The sequence below is a fragment of the Argiope bruennichi genome, chromosome 2 (assembly GCF_947563725.1).
Source record: "Argiope bruennichi chromosome 2, qqArgBrue1.1, whole genome shotgun sequence".
NCBI lineage: Eukaryota > Metazoa > Arthropoda > Arachnida > Araneae > Araneidae > Argiope > Argiope bruennichi.
Window position 1 is genome coordinate 98,412,781 of NC_079152.1, and position 8,366 is coordinate 98,421,146.

Consider the following 8,366-nt stretch of genomic DNA (forward strand, 5'->3'; position numbering starts at 1 on the left):
TAATTTAATAGAACATCTAGAAAAAAATTATATTTGAACTCAGCTAACATCCCTTGCAGATTTTCGCAGCAGCAAATTATTAGTTTGCGAAATATTAATATATTTCTGTATAAGTAGGCTCTCTCTTTTAATGCATTCTGTACTTTCATTATTTCATAAACAAAATGAAAAGTTAAATAACGAACAAATATTTTATCCTTATAGAGTACAAATTTTATAAAATGCAACAACATTGAAATTAAATCTAGATGATAATCAGAAAGGTTTAAATTTGTAATAGCGCTTCTACTCTGGAGACTGATTTTTTTTGGAAATTGATAAAACAGGCCATCTCATGAAAACGTAACATCCGTACTTAGAAGATTTCTAATTACGGCGTTTCATGAATTGCCTTTGAAACTAATCCCTATTTAGAAATCATTCCAATATCACTACTTCATTTAATTGTACTTCAAATTTAAGAAATGAGTTTTTTTAAGTGCCTATATTTAAGTAACAAGTATTTCAGTGTTCAAACTTATTGAATTAAACAAATTAATCAAGAAGAAATAAAGCAAAAGCTGACGAAACCAAAATCCTTTCCTTTAATACAAAGCGTTATATTTATGTAAAGTAATGCATTTGTTATCTAAAATATGGAAGAATTGATAATTGTTTCGAAGTGGATACAGTACTTATATGAGAAGAAATATCATTCGTCCTTAATTTTTATCATACATTGTTTTTAGTACACACGCATCTGAAATTTTTTTTTTTAGAATAGCTAGTCCTTTGATAGCTATTTAAATTCTGTTTTTTATTTTAATTATGAGATTTTTATTGGTGCAACGCCACTTTTGCCACACACCTAATCATCATCAGAATACATAATACATTTTTGAATAAATTCATTGAAAAGTAATTCATTTTTCCTAAAAGACAAAGTGGAAAATATTCTCATTGTATTAAAACGCATGAAATTTATTAAAGAACGTGTCATTAAGAATTCAAAATTTCGTTAAACATCATGCTAAATTTCGTCAAATCTCGCACTTTTAGATAACGTTTAAATTGTTGTAACCTCTTATAGAACTGGTTCTTATCAGATACAGAAATGTGCAGAAAGGAAAAACCATGCAACCCCTATCCCATTGTGCAGATGTGCTGTTGTATTCTAAGTTCAAAATCTCTTCCTCCTCCCAGGGTAACAGCAATCATAATGATATCTTTTCCAGGAAACATGTGCCCTATTCAGAACCACAATATAATCCTCACATGTTCTCTTTATATAGTATATGGGGGGGGGAGAGATCGGTCAGACGAACATTTGTAGTCATTGATCACTCTTATTACTATTCCAGGCTTTAACTGAAATATCATAAATTAATTATTGGAATACTTTCAGGTGGGATTTGAAATCTGATGCATTTGCTGTTTTCTTTTGGTCCAAACTCTGAATGCGTGTAGAAGTAGGGAATATGAAATGGCATCCAATGAGGAGTTTCTTAATTTTTTCACCTTGGCGACAAATCTTGGAACAAAAGAATTTATCCATTACCTCATTTTCATATGGAAATCATTTTTGCTATTTCGATTAATCAGTGATGTGATACATGGAAATAAAAACTTCAAAGAAAATTGTTCAAAGTTAAACGAGAAAAGAAAGATTAATTTCAAACAGTTGTTTCTAAATCTTAATTGTCTTAAAAGTGACAGATTTTAGAATCACTTTCTAATATTAATTGCAAATATATATACTAATGCAGTTTTAAAGATCTTACTTTTATTAGTATATAATACTAAAAAACAGATGTTTGTAGAAGAATACGAAGTTGTACGAAGAATTTCTTATTTGTAGATTTAATTATAAATATTACGAAATTTGTAAATGAGCAGTTTCTAAAATTCAGTATCAAGTGGCGTTGCGTGGAATAGAAATTTAATTTATATATTAACCCTCAGAGCGCCTAGTTATTCTGAGTATGGTTTCTGAAAAATTTATCTCTATTCGTCAAAAGATTACTTCAAAAAATGTCAGCTTCACACGAGAAAGTTTTCGAAAAAGAAATAATCATTTTTCATCCCCTTACTTCCCAGCTGCGGGGTCCAATTACCCCAGTGGGGAGCCTGGAATGTAATCTATCTGGCTATCTTATCTTATCTTACTAACTGACCACTCCCCTCCCCCCCCGCCCCACCACTCTTCAATCCCTAACTTTTTTTCTTTTCCGTATTAGCAATATGCAGTTCCAAACTAAACTGAGATCCGAATTCGTTTTTCGAAAAACTACCACATCTTGAAAAGGGAAAAATTATTTTCCATTAGTGGTCTGAAATTTTTAAACTAAAATTTTTGTAATTAAATTGATTATTACATATATTACTTTATTCCGACATTTTTACAAAAGACACTATGCTACAAGTTGTCTTTTCATCAAAAATATTTTTTTCTAGGGACTTAATTTAAGGTATCTTTTACACTGAATGATGAAAATTTTACATCGTAATTATGAAGTCTCACCAATTAATGTCGTTTTCATTTTATAGAGGAGTATATATCTCGATCATTCTTTGACAATATCATTTATGTCAAGCTAAAAAATTGAAAATATCATTTTAAGGTTTACATTTAAAAACAGCAGCATCTTTTAATTTTGAGCTCAAAATTGAAAGGATTTTTTTTTTTCAAATATAATTGAAAGGAAGGGAAAGGAATTTTTCACTAAATTAAAAAAAAAAAAAAAATTCAAACTGATAGAATCAATTTTTAATGAGATATGAAGCGATATTAACTGTATTTCGCCCACAGCAGTTTTAGTTATTTATTTTTATTTAAGGGACTAAGTCATCTAAATATTGCCATGAAATAAATCAAAACGCTTTTGCAAAAATAATGAATTGTCCGCTTATTTTTATTTTAAATATAGTTTTGTTTTTTAAAAAGATTTTGTCTTAATATCTTTATGTCTATTTTGAATCAAAAGTGATTTGTCACTTTTAATATGGTTTTGTTTTTGAAACAAAAGTCACTTTTGGCAAGAAAACACTTTTCAGTGCTTCAACACAATATATCTTAGAATCTATCTTTTGTAAATATCAGAGTTAACAGATAGGTGCATTTTTTTTTTTTAAATTATGAATGCCACAAAGTGTAAGTGTATGCTCGAAAGTGTAAGAATCGAATGTTCCAAATTAAACGGTTTCATGTTTGCCATATTTCTCAATGAAACCAAGGTGAAACAGAATATAAATCGAATCCGTCCGCCTTGAAATGAAATTGCTTTGCAGAAAAACACGTCTCCGGCGCTTGGAGGGTTAATAACTAATAGTTTATTATTAAGTCTTGAAAAATATTAAAACCCTTTTGAATATACGAGGGTATAAACTCTATAACTTGAGGAAATGAATGAAAAATTGGTTACAAACTTCAGACAAGTGAGATTAAACAGAAGTGTGTAAAAATTAAACAAAAGTTTTTGTTTTCAGACTTTTGCAAACGAAAAATTTTCCCATTACACTTGTATGAGGGGTCAGAACCCGTAGGTACTTCTACAAAGGAAAATATTAAAATTATGTTCCTTTACTGAAATGTAAGATTATCTGTTTCCTCATCAACAAGAAACGTCTTCATCTTATGTTTCGTTCTCTTTAAGGCACTAACAAAATGATTTAATTCATTTTAAACTGCATCTGAAATAACCTAAATGACACTACTATTCTATGTCACATTTTCCAAATTAACATAATGAACGCACAGTGGCGTATTAACCGAGGCAGCAGGATGGGGGTTTAAATGCCTCTGATTTCATGAAAAAAAAAAGCATTAGTGCGCTTATGCCATTTATTAAATACAACCATTGAAAATGATCTTCTCGAAACTTTTGTGCATATTTTCTAATAAAGAAGTTATTTCCTCCTCCCCCCTCCCCGCATAAAATTTCGAATTCTTGGTTTTAGGCCGTTAATGCTTCGAGTGCACAGATATTTATTTTCAGTGTTCCGCTCAAGAGAATTATGTTCTTTTTTTAGTACAGAAAAAGAAAATCAGGAATGAATCTTTGCAACCTTTTTTCGACCGATTGAAGCCAAGAATTTGTTACAACATTACAATTTTAGTAATAACATACTAATTCTTTTTTTATTATTGAGTTTTTAATTATCATGTTTGCATGAATGTGAAGTACGGCCTTAGCAGACAATCAGTCCTTTGAAGGATTAGTTTAAAATCTACACTTTAAAAATTAAAACTGTGCACAAAATTTCATAAATTTCAGTCGTTTTTTAATTATTGCGCTTACTTGAATACGAAAATACAAAATGACAGTGCGCACAGCTCTTTGATAAATTACGTTCAAAATTTGGCAAAACCTATAATTCAGATTATGAATCAGCGTACAAAGTTTTATTTATTTAGTTCTATATACCTTTCCATCGTCTTATTTTCACGTATACGAAGAAAAAGTATTTTAATCGTCAAAAAATTATCTTTCGAGATTTTGACGAATCTTTTCATTTTAAAGCTCCACAAGTACGAAAAACACATTGTCAGTCTATCCGTCTATCAGTGACAAAGATAACTAAAAAATGTTTTGAGCTAAACTCAAGAAATTTGGTATATGATCTCTGCACCAAGTTCGGAGATTTCTATCAAATTTTGTGAGATTCATTCAGAGGAAATCTGTCTGTCTGGCTGTCCCAATATAAGTTAACATGATAGATACAAAAAGAGAGTTAGATGGATAAAATTTGGTATACAGATTTAACATTTTAAACTTGAAGATATTTATTAGGTTCCTCTTGACGCACCAAATCCACCAGAGTTGACTTTTTTCAGAAGCAAGTAAACGCAATAACTCAAAGTCGCAGTGACTTAAACATATGAAATTTGGCATGTGATTTTATGACTACAATTGTAGTTTTCTATGTCAAATTTTAATTCCAAACGTCTAAAAACACATCTGAAACACAAACTAGATTTTCGGGTATCTATTGCTAAATGCAAAGGATTAATCGTTCAAAAAACTCCAAATATCACATGTTAGCTTCAATAAAATTGCTGAATTCACGACAAAGATCAATATTTCGTAACTATTGTTCGTGAATGCTCTCCTAGGCATTCGTGACAGGCCTATAGCCGCAATTTGCGGGTGATAACACATTTATTAAAAAATATGCAAGAACGTTTCTGGGAGATCACTGTCGTCGATTCTTTACTTTCTCATATTTTTTTTCTGAAATTTTTTTTCATTTTCCCATTTAAAGAGAAAATTTTAAAATTTTCAAACAAGTCTAATTCTATATTTTGAGGAATTTTCACGTTTCACACCTCCAAGAGTCTGGGAAAAATAGTTTTAATTATGTTTGTCTCTCTGGAAACAAGACAACTCAAAAACGCTTTTTAGATGGACTTGACATAAAATTTGTAAATGTCTCTCAAATTTCAATCCAATTTGATAAAAATCCAGTCTGAGTTTCTTTTGTGCGGCTGTCCGAGTATAAGAAAAACTAACTACAAAATGATTTAATGCTTTGAATTTTAACGATCGTAGTTTTAGGTAATTTCAGTACTATTCCACTTACGAAGAAATCTTTAAGAAATGGATGAATTCAGTATACTATATAGAACAATCATTGTCAGATTTATGAAAAATAAAATAAATTCAAAACGAGTGCATTTTTCGATAAAGCCTCAATCAAAAATGAGTACATAAATCTATTCGTAATTGTTTGCATTATGTACAAATGTTACATAACATAAATTTACCTTTAAATCTCAGTATCTAAATGTCAAGTAATTGACTTCCTAATATCTGCAATAACAATTATATATTGAAATAATTAGTTTTTATACTGCGCATTTTATTTTTTGATCATATAGTGAATAAATATATGTTTTCACAAATACGGTAGCATTTAAATTAAATTATTGGATAGGGAAGCTCGTTACAGTTACTCTAAAGAAAAAGGAATTTATACTTTGGAATCGTGATCAGCTCACGAAGACAATACTTGAGCCTGGCTGATGCTCTCCACGGTTCGTCATTACACCGAACCAATGATCCTCTCATGTTTTTTACCTGTATCTTCCTCCTCATCATATCAAAACTTATTTTGAATACTGACAAAAAAATTTGCTTGTGTTTCATTCAGATCTTCATAAATTTTACATTATTTTTGTGATTAGATTGTTATTGTCGATTCCCTCGATTAATTTTTTTTATGCTATTCATTTTAAGTTTTCATTTGTTCGTTTGTCTTTCATTTATTCGTTTGTCATTAGAATCAATCATTATCGCTTATCGACTAATCTTATCAATAATGTAATCTTTGTGGTTCGAGAAGAGATTTATATTTACGATTATTATTTAGAGATTTATATTTAAAACAGTAGTGTGAACTATAAGGAATGCAAAATAATTTATCTTCGAATTTGTGAATGAAAAGAGGATTTTAAGTCTATTTAAAGAAGAATTGCATTTTTCTAACAGCAAACGTAGTTTTCACAATTTCGCAATCAACTAATTCTCAGTAAAAATTTAAAGAAAGAAAAATTAAAATCGACCTGAGATATAAATTTTCATGTTTTTTTAAAGGATGTTATCATATTTATATAAAACTCGTCGATATGTAGAATAAAATATTACATTCTTTTATTGTTGCTAAAATGGCCTTTGATCGTTAATTAATGATTTGTATACCAGTCCCCCTCCTCCTCGTCAATTTTTCTATAAAAAATTTATTCCGGAGTAGTTTTTTAAGAAATAATTTTTCAATTTAAAGAAAACCGTTTTATAGTTTTGAAAATTATTTGAACAACAAAAGATTTTTTGTCTGTTTCTAGAAACTGAGAGAAGCATTTTATGACCTTGAGCAATTTTAAAGTTCTTTAAGGAGATTGTTTACATTTTTTTCTGACTTTCTCTTGCAACCTCGTTCAACATAAAGGATAGTTTCTTTGCTGTGTGCCTGTTCGGTACGAAGCAAAGACTTACTGTTCAGTAATTATTTTTTTCGATAACCTCGATGATAAAGATTGTGATGCGCAGAGCTTTTAATGAATTTATTTATTTTTAGTTTAGTTAATAAATTTATTAAAGAATTAGTTAGTGTTAAAGGTTTAGTTAATAAATTTATTAAAGAATTAATTTTGAAATAAATAATTTTCTATTTATTTCAAAAAACATTTTTTGATATTCTATCATAAAACGTTTTTTGAAATAAATAGAAGCTTCAATTTTTAATAGAATGATTTTAAAACAATTTATTCTTGTTTCTCAGTAAAAAAAAAAAAAAAAAAATTAGTGAGCTTTTAGACAAAAAAACAGATGTTAAAGAGCAACAGATTTCAGGATTTCATTAAAATATTCCATTCCTGCGTAACGGTTTTTGATAAGGTTTAAAATTTTTTTCATTTCAATATTTCTTGATTAATAGAATGTTGTACATATGGCAGTCTAATGGGATTCGTTTACACTGAAGAAAATGCTTCTCTTATTTTAATCTAGAAATAAAAAGCACATCAGGTTAAGTTTTTAAATTTACTACCTAGGGATCTACTCCATTATGCTGTTTATCTTGCAAATCTAATCTCGACCCACTCTATTCCATCCATCACAAGTGTTCGAGTCTCTTGTTAATTAATTTTCCTTTTCTAAATTATTAATAGAATAAAAAGTTATATATTTCGAAAGTTCAACTTGTAATTATAATTCATTGTATGAAATAACTATTTTCATCTAAAAATTCTAAACACACACACACACATTGCTTACATTCATTCATTATTTTTAATTTTTTAAGAATGCGATTTCAAGTTCCCAAACTGAAATTATGAAGAAATTTACAAAGTGTGCATTTAACAATATTTGGCGAAAAGGATAAAAGAATAATTTCTGATCACTTAAATTGAATCCACTCCACAAACGCTTTTACGATTGAATTAAATAAAGTAATAACTTTAAAGCTATTTATTTTCGAGTTAATAATAAGATATTATGCTACAGGAATATTAGATAATATTAATGCGAAGATTTACTTACCGTTATTTTATGCGTAGTTTATGACTTTCCAAAACTTTTGTTGCCACTTAGAATGTTGATATCACTTTTCCGATAACTATTATTCTCTTTCAAGCATTTATTTTTGAGATACATTTATTTTTCTAGAAAAAGCATCCTGAAAAAATAATTGAATTATCTTTAACTCTTTAAAATGTATAGCTGCAAATAAAATAAGAAAAATCTCATTTTTCTGGAGAAATTATAATGGCTACGTAGTACTTACATTGATTTTCATATCACACATTTTCTCCGATTTCTCGCCAAATAGCAATAAAAAAGATTTGTGACAAACATTCTTGATGTTTATGCAGCTTCAAGCAAGAAATT

General features: G+C 28.8%; 1 protein-coding gene across 1 annotated transcript in view; it reads right to left on the bottom strand.

The window, feature by feature from the left end:
• Positions 1-8,095, bottom strand: part of LOC129991144 (poly(A) RNA polymerase GLD2-like) — a 55,009-nt gene extending 46,914 nt beyond the window's left edge. The window contains exon 1 of the mRNA XM_056098209.1: positions 8,019-8,095. The gene's annotated coding sequence lies outside the window, so the exon portion shown is untranslated. The remainder of the gene's footprint in view (positions 1-8,018) is intronic.
• Between the last annotated feature and the right edge of the window lie 271 nt (positions 8,096-8,366).